Raw genomic sequence first — 19,259 nt, 5'->3', positions numbered from 1 at the left:
TTGGTTGTAGCCCTGGATAGAAGGTCAGGGGCTACAACCAAAAGGCTAGCTAGCCCTGAGTCTCGATAGTCCTGACATTAGCGTAGCCCCGGATCATTTCCAGACCTATCAACATCCGTGCTCTGAGAACCTTCCAACAGACTAATCAGATGATCGAAGAAAAACATGTATATTGGCATTGGTCAAATACATAAAAAAACAAATAAATCAAATTGGACAAAATGTATGTTTAATGATGACATAGATGTATTAGGAACAGGTGGAAAAGATTGGTTTGAGTGGGATTACAAAAGGTGAACCCAGTACAACAGACTCTTTAGAAGAACAGGCATGTGGCTGCACTCCAGGCCGGGCCATTTAATTTCCAATGGTCCTCAAGAAATGTCTCTGCATTTTTTATCGAATTTTAGATTTTGAACAGTTATCTTGTTTGGCTATTGGCTTGCAAGAGTTGGGTCGAGTAGCATTCACGTTATTCACTCTGCCTGGCCTTATTGTACCCACTCATGTGGGTTTTGTATCCATTTAGACAATTCCCTGTTGTGGTCTTTTTTCTGTAACATCTAGGTGTCCTTTAGATTGGCCAAGTCTGACTTGTTTGCTGTAACTTTGCTGGTGTTTGCTAGGCGTGTCCCAATGCTCCAACCATAACGCTGTCACACTACACATCGCTGATGATCCCTAATAAGGGTGAAACCTTTATGCAGGGGTCTGCAGCCTTGAGAAAAGTATGTCTTGAGTTGAAGAAGCAATGTAAAGTAGCACTGATATAAAGACAAGTTTCGAAAGTGAAAGGCTTGCATTTGGGTTAATTTGCATACCCACAATCCTTTGATCGGGTGGCTCTAAACTGGAGGTGAACTTCCAGTGATGACAACTGGCACTGTGGAATTATTGACTTTAATCAAATGGCTTATCCAGTGCTTTAAATGGGTTGGTAAATTGAGAGAGGGGCTCTCGTTAGGGGGCGCATGCTTAGTACGAGTGCTTAGGTCATAACCCAACAAGAAACCCCTTCCAGCTCTTGCATTCAAGGAGCCGTGGATAAAGAATTGCCTGTGGGGGCCTCTGACCCTCCCAGGCAACCCTTTAACCACATGGCTCCTTGAATGCAGTGGGATGCCTGAGTGAAGAGCTAACATGCACCAGAAGCCCTTTAAGCAAGCACGGTTAATGGGTTTCCTGCTGCATGTTAGTTCTTTACTAAGAACCAAAAAGAGAGGCTGGCCAACCCATACGTCCTCCTGTTTCTGAATAAAGAGACATCATGCAGCAGGTTCAAGTTCAGCCGAAGAGCTACTCGGTTACATGGCTGCCTGCAGGTGGCAGCATTTCGGATTAGAAAAAAACTACAAGGGGTTTTGTTTACAATGTTAATAACAAGGTGTTAGGGGTGATCGGGAGACCTATCATGAACTACTTCATGTATTAAAGAATGTACTCATCTTAACACAACATTATATTGGAGGGTATTGTTGATACAGGAACCTAACCATCTGGTAATTTTGGCTAGTAAAATAATGAATGCTACCCTATTACAGTTTTAAATAATGTTAAACATGGAATAAATAGCTTACAATTCAAGACTTACTTGTGTTAGTAGAAACAATACATATGCAGACCCCCAATGCATAACAATCAAAGGCACATACAGGGAAACTAAAGTAAGGAAGAAAGAAACAAAATCACCAAAAAATGTCGATAACATTAAAGTTCAACTTCATGTATACAAATTAATTGTGTTTTAGGCCTAACACTAAGGAAAGTACTTTAAGAACATACAAGACTTTTTAGGTCTAGATATATAGAAACTTTTCAATTTTAATATTCTGACTGTCAGTGAACAAAACCACCTGGCCTAGCTATGTCAGTGAACAAAAACAAGTGGCCTAGATATGTGATATCATCAATGACATCAATTACTTTTTTGATGTAATCTTTGATGTCCTGGATGTTAGTGTTAGCAGTGCACGGTTGTGGTGCGAGTTATGGTTGCTTAGCTGACCATAACTGGCGAATTTCTGGGTGTTTTTGGTTTTACTTGCAACCATAGTGTCCCTTTAACAAGGTTTTTTCACTGAATGTCATAGGTTTTTATTAGTCCTAATTTCCTAATATAATACTCACCCCGAATATATCAGCCTTTTCAGCCAATCTAGGAAGTTATAAGTGAAAGCTCTCTCATTCCCCACTTTTTAGTAACATTCTAAACACTTCTATCAACTTTCTACAACTTTTTACACCGTTTTTTCTCCACTGACGCTCGCGAACATCTGACGTCATCATGGACATCCTGAACAGCGTCATGTGATGCAGCGTTTTTGTCTGCTAATGGGTCTGGGCTTCGCAAACCTTTCGCAACTACATTTTCAGTCTATCTAGGAAGTTTCAAGCTGAAAGTCTACCCTTCCATAGCTCATAGACCAATTCTTACTCAATTTTCATCTGCAATCCAGGAGAGAGCCCTTGCTCGGAAGCCGATTAGCACACCTGTTATTTAACTTCAAAAAAAGCATATGCAACGGCCTCCCTCCTCCCCAGGGGCCACCAAAATCACCAACACCACCACCACCACCAGCTGGAGGGCATGGACAGGTGAAAAGAAACCATGATACAGAGGAGGATCAAGAGGACCAGGAAGATGAGAGAATCATGGGTGTGGCAGTTCTTTAATGCTGTACGAGGGGTACCAGAGGTTCGGGCTACCCATGTTGAATGCATTGAGTGTGGAATCATACTCAGTCACGGACAACACGGGCAGAACTCATTTGGCACCACCTGCATTCACTCCCACGCCTGTTCACACCACCCAGGTGCTCTGAGAAAGCCTGTTCCTTTCTCAAGAAGTAGTAGGCTGTCTTCCTCTACCGCTTCTTCTTCAACCGCTACTGCCACCATACAGTCTACTCCTGTGGGGCAGAAGATCCCACCAGCTACCTTGCAAGCCATAAAAGAGGCTGTTGATCCATATCTTTCGAAGACAACAGTACTCTGTATATACTGCAACACACCACTCTGCGGGGGGAGCAATTTCGAGGTGCTTATGAGGCTGTAATCAAGGAGCATGAGAAACACTTCCACCTACTTTAGATTTCAGGCCCACCCAACATCTTCGCCTGTCGAAATTGTCCCTCTATATCTGTTGTTGGTGCCCCTTCCCTCATTTCCCAACCCACCTTACTTCATCGATCTATGTGATTTTTCTGTGACTGATTTTGCTGTGACGGGAATGTGCGCATGGGAAATGCACGAATACATTTTTTTCATATATTTCCAATGCAAACATGCAGGGGTGTCCCTCGCAACCCCTGCTCACTATACCCACAGCCCTCCTTTAAAAATAAATAAATGTCGTTCTGTAAGGATAGTTTTGGGGGTGTCCCCCGTAACCCTCGCTCACTGTAGTGAGCGGAGTGTTGTAGGGGTCACCCCCTCAACCCCCCAACAGCCTTTTGAAAAAAAAAAATCACACCGACCCCACCAAAACGCCTAATCACATATGACGAAAAGTTTGAACTTTTGGTAGTTAGAACTTTTTGTGGTGTGTGTTTTAGGTCTTTTGGTGGGGTCGATAATTTTCTTTGGGACATTTCGTCCTATTCCTATTTCATGGCCTCTCCAGTAAAAAAAAAAGAAAAAGGTTCCTTTTGGAGCCACCTTTCACAGTTAAAAAACAGAACTAAAATGAATGAATCTTAAACTCCATCTGCTTTACATTTTTCAATAAAGTACCAAGACCCAATAAGATTCTCCAACATTTCCATTAGCATTTTGTAGTATGCTAATGGACAATTGTAAACTAGAGATAAGGTAAAAAGGGGAGAAACAATTATCTGTCCCAAATACTTTTCTCTAGCATCCAATAATGACTGTAATCCACAAACCTTCACGACTATCTGCGGTCTCCACAGTCCCCTTTCCATGCCAGTCATTCTTAAAAAACCCAGATGGCATGTGGACACCATCGCACAGGGCACTCCTTCTACGCTTATTCCATTTATATTTGTAACACTCCCTCATTGACTACTTTGGAACAGTCACACATCCATCCACCAATCACATCCAAAAACCCAACATGTAACCCTGTCATCTCAGTTCAACACTTCAGATATACTGTTGAACTCTCAAACTATATGTCTCCTGTAAGTCACAGTCACTTCCATCAAAAACTACTGTGAAACTCTCTAAGATTTCTATTTGCGGATTCAACAATATCTACATTTAACAAACATGTGAAAGTATTTATTCAATTTATTTATTCAGCATTTGGTAGGCGCCTAGACCACAAGATAGTGTTTCCACAAGCCACTAGTGGGGAGGTAGCAATGGAGTAATTAACAGTGGCAAAAACAGTAGATAAACAATTGTAGTCCTACTAGGCCTTGTGGCATTCAGGCATGAATGTGCAGTAAGAGAAGTGCATGAATGGAAGGGGGAGTAGGCATGGGCAAGTGCTGATGCAAACCCGGGAGAGAAGCGCAAACGGGTACCAAGGTCGGACATCACTGGCTAAGCGCTAGGTCAGAGGAGTTCCAAGTATGGGGTGCACAGCCACTAGGTCGTGGGCCCGCAAGGTCAGTGCTGAAGGGCGGGAAGTACTGGTATGGACTAGGTATTAAGGAATTTTTTGCCATGTCTTCAAGCGAATCAAGTTCGAATAACATGGTTAATCATACTGGCCTTCATCCTCCCTCCCACTTTCATTCTCCTGCGCATTCATTTTCTCCTGAGTCCCTTGTTTTTGAGAAGAGAGTCCTAGCTGAGGTTGAAAAACTTGAACAACAGAATGCGAGAGCGTTTTAGTACCTCACAAAATTGGAAACCTTGGCCCTTATGAGCCTTGCTAATAATGAGTCTGTTACGATCAAAAAAGCAGACAAGGGCTGCGGAATAGTAGTGCTGAACCGTATTGGCTGTGAAGGAGTGTAACAGACAACTCCTGAATGAGGCTTATTACAAAAAACTTAGTGGGGACCCCACTAAAGACTTAGCTCAATTGATTGAGCTGAAAGTTTCCAAAGCTAAAGCGCGAGAATGGATTAGCTCTCAAGAAAGTGATTTCTTGATTAATAAAAATCCTAGTATTCCCTGTTTTTACTGTCTCCCTAAGATCCAAAAGACCCTCATCAATCCACCCGGTAGGCCAATCGTTGCGGGAATCAATTCCATCCTGGAACCGCTCTCCATCTTTTCTGATCACTATCTGAAAGGGTATGTGTTGACTATGAAATCCTATTTAAAAGACACCAAAGATGTGATTAATAAATTTGAAGACATGGAATTCAATCGAGATACTCAATATATGCTGACTTTTGATATAGTGTCCCTGTACACGAATCTACCACAACAGGACACTTTGGACAAAATTGAGGAACTACTCCTGACTCGAACTGATTTGGATCCGGTCCCAACCTCTTTCTTCATGTGGTGTATTACTTTAGCATTAACCTAAAACTTTTTTGAATTTGCAGGTACTTTTTATCAACAAATAGAAGGTATTGCCATGGGGGCCACTATGGCCCCCAGCTTGGCAAACCTCTATGTAGAATGTTTTGAAAAACAGTTTGTATTTGCGGCTAATCCATTCAGCAAGAATCTCAAAGCATGGTCACGTTATATTGATGATGTGCTGGTCATTTGGGAAGGCACTCGAGAGACAGCACTAGAATTTTTGAATTGGCCTAACAGCCTGAATAGAGACCTCCAATTCACTCTAACTAGAGAGAGAGAGAGATGACTAATTTCCTTGACCTGACTCTGTATCATGAAAAAGGCAAAATTAGTGTTAAACCTTTTCATAAATACACAGAGAAGAACTCACGTTTGCACTATCACTCTCATCATATTAAACACCTGAGAGATAATTTGCCCTATGGGCAATTTTTGAGGTTAAAACGCAATAGTTCTACAAAGAATCCTATGAAATGGAGGCCCAACATCTGAAGTCTGAACTCCTAAACAGAAGTTACCCAAAGAAACTTATTAGAAAGGTGGCAAAGCACACCTTTAATAATAACAGACAAGCCCTGTTAGATGATAAACCCAAAAAACAGCTTGAAGATAGAATAGTGTGTGTAAACACAATCACTAACCAGAGTTTGGCCATTCGAAATATTATCTCCAAACAATGGAGAGTGCTGAAAACTACTAAATCTGATCCTATTGTTCTGCTTTTTATTCCTACACTAAATCTACCTCTATAGGAAATAGAGTCAGCCAAAATAGATTTCGTAGTCACATTGTGCCCAAGACCAGCATTACCAGTCTATGGGGTCTACCACCAGGTAACGGGCCACTACCCATGTGGCCAGTGTGTAGTTTGTAAATTGACATCTAGGTCACACGAATAAAGTCTGGACCCAGAAGTCATTTTCTAACTGTAACACTGACCATGTAGTGTACATGGACATGTGCCCTTGCGGTCTCCATTACATTGGTAAGACCAATCGGAACATTTAAATCCGGATCAACGAATACAAAAGTTGCCTTAAGAACAAGACACTACAAGCCCCGATGGTTAAACATTTTGTTGAAAAATCATATGGCTTTGAAAGCTTCAGTTGGACAGCTCTCCTTGTGGTTAAAACTGATACCCTGGTAAATCAAAATCAAAAGTTTCTACAAACAGAACAACAACTTATTTTTCAAACACGTAGTGATCTTCATGGTTTGAATGATGCCATTGAGTGGCATAAAGTTAAATAACTGAAGGTACATCTACAGCTTTGTTTAATACCAGATACCAGTATATATAGAAACCATATCTCTGCTTATTTTATTAAATATCCTTCCATCTTATTCTGGCTTATTTCACCCCCACATAAAATTACGAGTGAGTTCATTTTCCATCTGGTACTGAGTCTGTTTGTTTTCTGACGAGTCCTATAGTATAGGAGCGTGTGGTTCGTTCTCCAGTGCATGAGAAAGCCTAGAGGTGTGATTATGTTTCTCACCACTAGAGTGTGCTACCTCTGCAGATTCGCTTTTCTGAACTAAAACATCAAGAAGGGACCAAGTCTCTGTGTTCTGACTTTTTCGTTACCTTTTTCTGCCTCAAGATGGCTCTTGCTGTTTGACACACCCCCTTAGCCCAGTGCCCCCTTGGGAGCTTTTGAACAGTACGAGCGTGTATTGCTGCTAATCAGATGATTGTGAGTCACAGTGCTACCTCGCACCACGCGGATCCTGCAGAGCTATAATAGCCGTGGTTTCTGCCAGACACGTTGATAAGAAGTGCCTTTCAAGGTAATTAGAAGCACTAGAGCAAATGTGATGGGTGCCGCTTTAATGTGCACCTTTGTAGCCTGCAATATCAACCTTCTGAGTTTTAGCCACTCCATCAATAGCTTTACACTATTAAGACCGTTTCCCTTCACTCTTGCATAGGTCTGACGTCTTCATTCCTTAGACCTGTGGTTTCTGGACCAACTTTAGAAGCCCTTTTATGTCCAATCCGAGTGGATGATGATGCGATATGAAATTTCACTATCCATCTGAACGCGCTGCAGAGCTCCAATATACAAGTTGAGAGGTAATTGGTTATTTTTCTCCTTTGTCCTCTATACCACGTTCCTCTAAGAGCATGACACTCTAGCAGTTGGGCTATTGTGTTTGTGTGTGTTTTTTCCAAGTAGAATAATCGTCTGGGTGAACTGAGGAGGTAAAATTATGTAACAGAGGCTGCACATTTGACATCACCTTGTCTAGGAAAGATGAACAAAGTTTTTATGGCATTGGTGCATGCTAGAGCTTGACAGACAGTCATGGTAAGTTTCTAATAGTAGTTTGATGCAATTTATATGTATCCATACAGATAAATGAACTTTAGAGTGGTGAAATACCTGTTTGGAGACAGAATTTAATCCAGTTTCTTCTCCCACTCCCACGCTAGGTAAAGATGCTTTTCTTCTTCTTTCCCTAGCGAGATACAGATTTAATCTGTCTACCCTGTAGCGAATGTTTAGGCTTACAGTATGTTTTTATTTGTTTCAGCAGCACCCACACGGTTCAAGCACATTTGAAAAAAAAACCTTGATGTGCAGTATTGAAGTACAAAAAGATAGTGAAGGATTAAAACATCCTCCTGAAGAAAGTTCTAAATGAAAATATATGAAATGAAACATGTTGAGGCAGAATACCAGTAACTAGCTTTACTGGTTTGTGTATTTGGGTCTCGATTAATCCACAAAAATTCTTTCTCCTTTATGTGTTACATCAATGTTTAAATTCGAGATTTCCCCTAGTTGATCGAGAGACTAGGAATGAATTGTTACAATTTAATTGTGAGCATTTTACTTGGTGTCACTTGAACTTTATTCTTAATTATGTTTTAGTATATAATTGTATTGTATGATGTTTTTTAATGACTATCTATAAAATGTATATGGTGTAATTTAAACCCTAGGAGTGTGGTGCTGCTTAATGTTCTCTCTACCCTGTATTTCTATATTGTGTCTCTCTAAACCCTTTAACCTGAAGGTAGAGATCTTACTAACATTAGGAGTCATTTTTTGAAGGGGTTCCCCCTCTAGTATATTGTGGACTAGGTATAACACCTGGAACCTGCAGGTTCATGAGGGACCAAGCCGCTAGTCTCAGTGGCAGTGGGATGAGTTAGCATGGAAGGGAGAGAGGGAAAGAGGAAAAGAAAAAGCAGAGTTTTGAGATGTTTCCAGAACATAAGGAAGTCCGGCTGAAGTATGATGGGGGCAGGGAGGCTCTTCCATAGAGAGGCACCAGCAAAAAAAGAGAGACACCTGCCTTCCGCTCTCTGTTTAGAGAAGCATTTTACAAGCAGTAAATTGGAGTTAGAGGAGCAGAGGGCTCTAGCAGAGGAGTATTTAGGGCAAAAATGATGGAGAAAGCATAGTCCCAGGCCCCAGAAAGCCTTGTGAAGGATGCATAGAGTCATGAATTTGATCCTTGCAGCCACCGGGAGCCAGTGTAGAGATTTTAGGGCTGGAAAGATACAGTCGCTGGGCTTGAGGCCGAGGATAATTCTTGCAGCCCTATTTTACATTGGCTGAAGGGGACATAGGGAACAAAGGGGGAAGTTGATGAAGAAGCTGGGCACACAAATTAGTGCATCAGAATATTCCTCTTTACAAATGTATTCTGAAAACCTCAAATTCATACAAAATGTAGAAGACATTTAACACCTCCTGTTCAAAAGTGAACTAGCAACTCCATGTTATGGAGTTGCACACACATTAATAACGGGCTCTAATTGTTTTTAACATTCCTGCAACCCAACTGTTTCAAAAGATAAAAGACAAAGATGGGGTTTTGTAGTCAAGTATCACAAATCTCTTGGCAAACATGTGTGGTGCAAAAGAATACTTTTCTGATGTCACGCTAATGTACATTGCATGCTAGGCAACCTAGACCCACTCACATGGTTTGTTATGTTAAGTTGTTCAGAATACGCATGGGATGACTTGCACATCTTCTTATGCACTGCAAACCAAAATAAAGAGGGAATAGATATAAAAATACCAGGAGAACTCTGTTCTCTTGACCCTGTCAATGTATCAAGGTACACCATCCATTCATTGCCATGCTGCACTTCATCTGCAATAAAACTACCCCTCAACTCGGAGAAGTGGAACACTTCTTTTGGTGAAAAGAATATCAATCCAGAGGAGCATCACACTTCCACATGCTTTTATGGATAAAATATGCTCCCAGATATGACCATGACAGTGATGCCGCTGTTTTACAGTTTATTGAAAAATACATTACTTGTGACATTGCTTCAGAAACCACATATAGTGACCTACATACACAAATCGTAGGCTTCTAAAAACATAAGTGTGGGAAATACTGCAGTTGTAGGGTTAAAAACGAAGGTAAATGCTATCCCAAATATTGCTTTGGCTTCCCTAGACCAGTTTACGCAAAATGACAAGTAAATATTTTAATGCCTTCTGTTAGACACAGTGTAAAAGGCAAATCCCCTAAAAAACATACAACATTTAATGACACATCCAAGTACATCAATGGTTAGAATGCAATCATTGACCTCTTGTGGAATGCAAAAATACACATATAATACATTGCAGACAATTCCACCAAAGCTGAGAAAACAGAGCTAAATTACCTCTGGCATGACATATCATCTGAGAAAAGACTGTCACAAATTTTTGTACAGGTTCAGTATAAAAATTATCTCCCATAGAGAATGCGGGTGCTACGAAGCTGCACAGCGTTTAGCAGGTACAGCCTTATATGACAAATCTGAACACATTGTCTGGCTAAACCTTGGTCCAGCTTCATCCCGAAAAAGAGGACACATTCCTACTAAGAGATAGGAACAATAGCCACAAATGAGCCCAACAGCCTGGACATTTTAAAAAATAATTTAATTGACACATACTACCCAAACAGAAGTATTGCGTTGGAAACCAAGTGCATGTACGACATATCCCAAAACTACTCCTACAAAAACAATGTCATGCCAGATGAAACAACTGGAAAATATTCAGTCTCAACTTGTGAAAGAAGCCTAGTAAAACCTAGGAAAGCCAGCCTAACTAATCATATAAAGTAATCATATGAATCTGCAACATAGAGAGCTTTATTACATGGCCCTACTACTTCAAGAAAAGAAGAATAATTATTAGGTGACCATGACTCATTTGTAGCTGCATTCAAAGTAAATGAAAGAAGTCTAACAAATGTCAATTTCAAACAATACAAACACATGTTGAACACTGAACACCAATTGGAGGAAGAAATTGAAGCTCTTCTAGATAAAGACACTCCTGAGGGCAGTCAACCTTCTCTTACAGGAAGCCAAGAACCACTCGGAGAACCACTAATTATAAATGAAGCAGAAATAGGCATGACTGTGGTAGAAAATACCATGTATGAATCTAAACAATCTGAAGAAGACTTGTCAGTGCTCAAATCACAGCTAAATAATGAACAAATCACCATTTATTTAGAAGTCACTGAAGAAATTGAACATGGTTTTAAACATGACACTAAAACTTGTATCTGTAAAAAGTATAAACCTCTGCTCTTGTATGTAAGTGGTGAAGCTGGTTCTGGTAAACCTCCTTAATTAAAATAATCAGCACATTCCTAGAAGATTTAACAAACAGCAACCTTTCATCTGTTGTAACAGGCCCCACAGGATTAGCTGCCTACAACATCGGAGGTGTAACTTTACACTGACTACTGCTCCTCCCAGTACAATACCAAAACAAATTAGAATACTGCAAATTATCAGCAGAAGCTGCTACTGAAGTACGCAAAATTCTGAAACAAACAAAAGTGCTCCTGGTAGATGAAGTAAGCATGGTTTCCAACCGCATGTTGGCTTTAATTCGTCTCAGAATACTAAAAGTCCTCAAAACCGACTACAAAGAACTGTTTGCAGGAAAACACATATTGTTTTCAGAGAACTCCTACAGTTAATACCAGTAAAAGGTCAACCTATTTTCAAAATATTAGGACACAAACAATGCTATAACACACTTGGCAGCATTGCAAAGCTAAATCTCTGGCAACATTTTCACTCCTGAGAGCTAGCTCAAAACATGCATCAGTCTGCAGATATCACCTATGCTAACATTTTAAAAAGCATAAGAACCGATCTGCTTACTAAAGATGCAAAATCCATCTCAAATACTAGATTAATCCATGCACTACATGGGCAAAACACATCTGCTCCTGATGTCATGGAACAATTAACTCAACAAAATATAAAATGCATGTCCTTAAGGCCAACGCTTGCAAGCGATAGTCAATTCAATGATACAATGTTGAAAAAAGAAATACAACCCATACTGCATATCAGCTACATGGACAGACTAGGTGTACAGCATGACACTCCCTATGTGTCAACAAGCAACAGCACAACTAAATAGCTTAGAAAAATGTATCTCCAACATTGCAGGATTAGAAAAGGTATTCACTCTGTGTCTAAACTACAGAGTAATTCTAAAACATAACCTTGACATAGAACAAGGTTTAGTCAATTGAGCAATTGGTACAGTTGTTAGCTTCCAAATGTATCCACATGACAACAACATTCAGTTTGTTAACATCCACTTTCACAAACTTGCAGAAGTTAAAAAAGTAGGAGGCACAATAGCATATTTCCTTCTTTTCAAAGGCATGTACGTACGCAAAGAATCATTCTCTCTATCTCTTTCATATGCTGTTACTATTCACAAATTGCAAGGTCTACCCCTAGATTACACATTGACATTGGCAGCACAGTCTTCAAAGTCTATTCCTAGTTAACTTTGATGTAAACAAAGTCAACGCTGACATTCTTTGCATTCTAGAATACAACAGGCTGTGTGCACTGTACACACACCATCTAAACATGCACACTGAACCTCAAAAAAAAACTTTAAAAAGAAAATGAATACAAACAGAACCTATAACAGATCTCCCAACAATACTGCTTAAGGAACAAAGACCAACTGCGGCTCCATCAAATATTACAACCACAAAATTGTCTAGTACAAAATCAACTGCATGTCCATAAGAAGACAGAGACAAATGTCTCTTCTCAAAAAAACAACTGCACGCCCATCCAAGTATGCAGAGACACAACTCTCTGGTGAGTTTAAATTCCGCAACACAACTGGAGTACATTGTTATGCAAATGTAGCAATCAATCTTCTTTTCCAATTGGTACCAAATGCCCACAACATTTACTTAAACGGCTCAGACCAGTTGTGTTTGCACATGCTTGTTCTTCATAGAAATGCCACAAATAATCCTGACAGCACTTACAATGTCTCAAGTAGAAGGCAAGAATTGGACTACTGTACAGAAAATGGTAAAATTCACCATCAACATGCAGGAAGATCCATGAGAATTCCTAATGTACTTACTACAAGTACTGGAAACCAAAAAATCCCTATAAAATAAATCTTCCAGATTTCATACAGTTAGAAACGGTATTGTGCCAAAATAATGCAAAAAAGGCTGAATGCGCTTTTACTGCACATTTGGCATGAAAGAAAACAATGAATCTCAAAATGTCGAACTAGGTGAGCCGGGGTTGCGGGGGTGTCCTCTGCTCATCTAGTTCGGCATTATGGACTTCGGGGTTGTGGGGGTGTCCCCCAAATAAATTAAATGCAAAGCAGGGGACAAATGCACAGAAGCCCAAAAGCTTGAGTTTCAAAATGCGACCAAGTCGGCTTCGCAATTTTGAAACTCAAACTTTTCCGGATGTGGTGTATTAACTTAGATCCGTAGAAACTTGCATGCACTCTCTGCAACCATGTTCCACAAGAGCACATCCCTAATGAACGATTTGTGCATGTAGCCATACCAATTCTGAATTCATTCCATTTCACCTGCTTCTGCAGAATGCAAATCATGGCATATTATACCCTTTTTGAAATCAAACAATCGTTCCAACATACAAATGAACTCACATAGCCAATATGTGATACTAATGCTTCTAAGGTACAATGCAGATGGTACCAAAAACAACTATAAGCTTACAGGCTTCACACACGGCCAAGTATCTCTTGGCAAGTAAACCTTCACAACAGTGGGCATAATTTACCACACTGGTGCTATAATCACTTCAGTCCACTGTATTGCATATGTCAAAAAAGAAGTGGTTGGTTTGAATGTAACAACACCCCAGTTACTCCAAAACATAGCTTACCAGCAAATCTAATAAATGCCTACTTAATATTACTTCAACACAAATTTACTCACTAAAGTATAGCACAATAAACAGTTAGAATGCACCGACGGGTATCGAATTCCATCCATATTACTACAATAGCACTTTTAAAAGCTAAGATCGTTAGAATATGCCAACAATATTTACGTACTTCCAAAACACCTTTCATTGCAATAGACTTCAAATATGCCATTACAGTTCTTTTTACTGCAATACTTATTGTAAAATCCAATATAATTACAATACTCCAACATTACCACCAAATCTAACAAATGCTATCACACTTACACTCACATAATTATGATAGCTTTTTTTAAAATCCTCTATGGATTTTTTCCCCAATCATTATTTCATGTCCATACATCAAGTGCAGCACACACTACTGTTGTACCAAACATAGCCGATAGAGTCCAAAAAGGTAATGTATATGTAAAATTGTGTGCAATTAAAGCTTTTATGCCATCCGGCTTAACAAATAATACTATTTTTTTCACAGAAAAAGAAACCGAGATTCCAGCGTTATTGCTATATGCAACTAAGTTACCATAGCAAGTATTATCCTATGTGTTATCTTCACAATGAAACAAATACATATTCCATAAGCGCTATCCGCAATTGTACTACAATCATGAATACCATATACACATCATTTATATAATTCCACCACATTACAAACCCCCTACAGTACCTATAATTACTCTACATATATTACATCCCAAGATTCTGGCCACTGGCCACAACAACCATATAACAAGCATGTTCAATACACCTTCAAATAACAAGACTCACCCAGAACCCTCTGCCATACAAATGATGTCTGTGGACAATAAAATTGACTGCAGACTTGACGGACTCGGCGGCACCTGCACACCTTTTTTCCCCTATAAAACCAGCTCCTTGTCAACTTTATTCCACTCCCTTATCCTTTCCAGGCCCTCTTTCGGTCACCAAACAACCCCAAATGTGTTTTCCGCATTTTTTCCTCACCACGCTATCCGTGGACACTAATGGCTGTCCGTGGACCCAACATGGTGACCGTTCCCAAAAATATGACCCAGGTGACATTGTTTACCATCAAATCAAGGGGTGCAGATTTGACGCCAGCCCCTGATTGGTACAGGGGTGTCCACAGACTCCGATTCAGAAAATGAGTCAGTGGACCGGACCGAGATATCACACATTTTTTTGGACCTACTTTTTTCCCATTTTTAAAAACCAGTGGGTTTATTTACACCAAATTTCCAAAGGCATGGTCACCCCATTGGGGATGGGGAATAAGGTCATTGACAGCACCATTCACTGCCGAGTTTGACATATTTATCAAAGTGCATTCTCCGAATGAATGAATTCATCTATCGATTAATCAATTAACCCGGCGAAGAAACATTGAAGCGAGAGAGATAATGCATATTTATTTGTGGAACTCCATTTGAAAAAAACAAACACAAGCCTTGAAATGGTGCCCTGGTATTTCATGCCAGGCCACTGTGTGCAACAGGGAGAGAGTTTCCTCGGAGCAGCGCTTCTCCCGGCAGCCCTGCGGATCTGCAGCCAGGATGTCACGCGCGCAATAATGAAGTGGCACGTGCTATCAAAGCGCTCCCAGCAGGCGGAGCCCTGGCCGTGGAACACAATCAGAGGCCCCTTAATATTGCAGGCGATGATGCTGGCTTGTGAACATGCCCGCCCTCGCCCTGGAGACCCCGGCTCTCCACACTGATAGTGTGTCTCTGGGCTGGTGGGGTCATTGCCACCAAAAATTACCATTCCTTGACTAAGACCTGAAGTGCCTTAAGGACAAATCGCACCGTGTGCCTCTTTCCTCAAATCAAATATTGAAATCTTCATACAGAAGAACTGCCATGTGTTCAAAATGTATTTTCAGACAATGCATTGCCTTGTTAAATTGAATCTTGAGTTTAGTGTTCTGCAAGACCACCCTCTGAATAACTCACTCCCCCACCGGCTCTCTGACTCATTCACTGATGTGCTTGCTTACTCAATGGTTAACGCACTCACATCGGCAGACACTCACTCAAAGAGAGCCCAGCGCTTGGCTGAAGGCTTTCTTCCATTTTATCTCCAAGAAATGGAAGAATTACAGCCAGCAGTTTTTACTACGGGCACTAATTACTCCAATATGGAAATGGAGACCAATGAGGCGTCATGACTAGGTACCAACAACACCTTACATGCTGCCAATGCCAGTGGCGGTAATGGCACCCCAATGTGCTTCAACTGCCGCTGCTCATTCTCCACAGTCGTTATGAGGCCGCATGTGTCTAACAAAGCGCGTTGGTGATGCAATGAAATAATACATCCACATATACACCCTGTGACCCACTCCCCGTCAAGACGCATGCCATTGGCTTTGGGTCACGAGATGGTTAAGTCAAGCTGCGTGTTGGCACATGGGTCCATTCCCAGGACAATCCTGTACTTTCAACGTGCTGCCTTCGTACCTGAAAAGGAGTATTATCTATGGGTGAACAATCTCTCTGCCCACACTACGACCTTTGAATCTGTGGGCTATTCACACAGGCGGTTCCACAGACTACGCGTTCACACTGCTGGAAGACACCATTGTTACACCACTCCCACCTCTAATGCAGGGAATACCCGATGCAACTCCCTTTTTCTCCCTACGCCCATTCCTCTTGTCTTGTGAGGAGGCCACTCCTGCAATCTCTGGCTTCCTGCCAGGTTCCACTTCATTCCTTCCCCCTAAAACTCTGTTTCTCCCTGGCCCCTAACTCCTCCAGCCCACTCAGCATGCAAACTGAATCTTACGCCCCACCCCCAATGCCACCATATCCCTCTCCTTTCCTGCCCTGCCTCTGTCACTTCCTGTCCCTTCTCACTTACATGTGATTACCGAATGCGGTATTTGCTGACAGGCCACCATTCAGCAAAGGGGACTCTGAAGAATCTGGATAATTCGTCCCTTCTCGCCACAGGGGAGCCACCCCCTTCGAGGTAAGAAGAGGGGGTGAGCCTGGTAAGCAAGACCCCCCTATGGGTCTGGATAAGTGAAACCTGACTGTGAGTTAATCAGCTCTTTGGGACAAGGACTCCCATTCCACCAACAAACTCCCTATTCAAAGCACAGTTTCTGTCTACATGGATGTTGGAAAGACTTTGGCTATATTCTACAAATATCCTTCTTTCTTTCTGTTGGCTGGAGGTAATGCTGAACGACATCTAGATCAATGGGCAAGGAAGACACACACAATCCCTCATGTTCCACACACAATCCCTCATGTTCGAATGATGTGTACAAGGCGAGGCACGCCTACGGAGGAGAGAGAGAGTGCAAGTTCTACACAGACGCAAACCTCTGTAGCATTGACATCCTGGAGGGGCGGAGCCACAGAGCCAGCAGTGCTGTGAGGGAAGAGACCCACTAGCTGGAGGTTGGAAGGCAGGTACCTTGATCGAGCAGGAGGCTCCAGTCAAGGGCAAAGAGACGCAGAGAAGAGGTGTCTTCTCGGATGGCATGACCATGGAGGTGGGAGTGGTGGGCCGGGTGCCCAGCAAACGACACAGAGACCCGAGAGCAGAATGGCGCCTGAGGTCACAAGCTCCACTCAGTAACTGCCTTTCTCATCGCGAGAGGTAGCCACGGGCAAGCAGATGTCGCCAATTTATGTAGGCGAGTAAGGTGTGAGACTGCTGGTTTCCAGATATACTGCAACCGACGCAGGTATGAGAACTTAAGAGTTTGCAATGGGCGCCTGGTCCCACTAAACCTGAGAGAAAGAAAAACGAACACTGCAATTCAAGGCTGGACCAGCCGCCAAAGATATGAGAACTCAAGGGAGAGTAACAGGTGCCACGGCCAAGCTAAACCTGAGAAATACGAACACTGCAATTCAAGGCTGGACCAGCCGCCAAAGATATGAGAACTCAAGGGAGAGTAACAGGTGCCACGGCCAAGCTAAACCTGAGAAATACGAACACTGCAATTCAAGGCTGGACCAGCCGCCAAAGATATGAGAACTCAAGGGAGAGTAACAGGCGCCACGGCCAAGCTAAACCTGAGTACGATGAATACTGCAATTCAAGGCTGGACTAGCCGCCACAGATATGAGAACTCAGGGGAGAGTAACAGGCGCCACGGCCAAGATAAACCTGAGAAAAATGAACACTGTTATTCCAGGGTGGAATAGCCGCCACAGATATGAGAACTCAAGGGAGAGTAACAGGCGCCATGGCCAAGCTAACCCTGAGAAAGATGAACACTGTAATTCAAGGCTGGACCAGCCGCCAAAGATATGAGAACTCAAGGGAGAGTAACAGGTGCCACGGCGAAGCTAAACCTGAGAAATACGAACACTGCAATTCAAGGCTGGACCAGCCGCCAAAGATATGAGAACTCAAGGGAGAGTAACAGGTGCCACGGCGAAGCTAAACCTGAGAAATACGAACACTGCAATTCAAGGCTGGACCAGCCGCCAAAGATATGAGAACTCAAGGGAGAGTAACAGGCGCCACGGCCAAGCTAAACCTGAGTACGATGAATACTGCAATTCAAGGCTGGACTAGCCGCCACAGATATGAGAACTCAGGGGAGAGTAACAGGCGCCACGGCCAAGATAAACCTGAGAAAAATGAACACTGTTATTCCAGGGTGGAATAGCCACACTGCACACACAAGTTTAAGGGAAGTTAACGGCACACGGCCCCACTGAACCAAAGCGAACGAGAGATGCACAATGTGTATCAAGGCTGTAACAGCCAACAACAGTATCATCCTGCACCGACAGAGGCCAAAAGTAAGGTGAATACTCTACAGCACGGATACCAAAGTGCAAGAAACCACAGGGTGCTGTGTTACCCAAGTGCGCCGACTTCTAAGACACATTGTGTACTTCTATAGTAAAATAATTGCCAGAGAACCACAGGATTTTGGGAAGTCCCGACACTATGAAGGTGAGAAAGAAAGTAGTGTATTTTTCACATAATCCGGGAGGGATTCAAACATTTAAAAATCAGAAACTGTTTTTTTCTTTAATCAAGGGGAGAGCGATAACTAATACAGAAGATAATTATAATTTTATACAAAAGAGCTTGATACGAAGATTGTGGAAAATATAACATTGGGCTTGCAAGAGACTTTGGGACTGAGAGCAAGGCGACTCCAAGTTTGGGCCAGACAAAAGCTCATACTGAGGCTTTTGTGCAAGCCTCCCCTATTTCCTTTTAGTTAGGTGTTTGCTAATGTGGTAGGGCCAGTTAGTTGGTTAGGATTAGGGCAAAAGACTTTTTAAGTTGGATTGATGTGCGCCATTAGATTTTATTTAATTATTGTGCATTTGTAAGGTGCTTATACATCAAGAAATTGTGTTTCAAAGCGCCCACAGGGAAAAGGGTAGGGAACAAAACAAGAACATTGAAGAAAATAACAATGATGATCCAAGAACAAAAGCGATCCTACTGGACCTTGTGATCATTTGGAGGGTGCAAGTGCAGAGAGAGAAAAGGGACCGGGGGGGAATAGGTCCTAGAGGTTCCACAGAGGGGGAAGTGCTACAAAGCTAGTTGCAGGGCAAATGGTAAGTGCAAGGCAGTGACCAGTAGAGAAGTGGTCCCC

General features: G+C 41.9%; 1 protein-coding gene and 1 long non-coding RNA gene across 4 annotated transcripts in view; one reads left to right on the top strand and one right to left on the bottom strand.

Annotated features, from left to right (window-relative positions):
* Window positions 1–19,259, bottom strand: part of GRM3 (glutamate metabotropic receptor 3) — a 653,673-nt gene that overhangs the window by 368,252 nt on the left and 266,162 nt on the right. The window lies entirely within an intron of this gene.
* Window positions 7,116–19,259, top strand: part of LOC138513182 (uncharacterized) — a 964,728-nt gene continuing 952,584 nt past the window's right edge. For both annotated transcript variants that reach the window (XR_011281724.1, XR_011281725.1), the window contains exons 1-2: window positions 7,116–7,245; window positions 7,387–7,531. This is a non-coding gene — a long non-coding RNA (uncharacterized lncRNA). The remainder of the gene's footprint in view (window positions 7,246–7,386; window positions 7,532–19,259) is intronic.

Source organism: Ambystoma mexicanum, chromosome 12 (assembly GCF_040938575.1).
Source record: "Ambystoma mexicanum isolate Mex_15411 chromosome 12, UKY_AmexF1_1, whole genome shotgun sequence".
In the NCBI taxonomy this organism is placed as follows: Eukaryota; Metazoa; Chordata; class Amphibia; order Caudata; family Ambystomatidae; genus Ambystoma; species Ambystoma mexicanum.
Note: the sequence above shows the minus strand (reverse complement) of the source record. Positions and strands in the feature narration are given on the sequence as shown.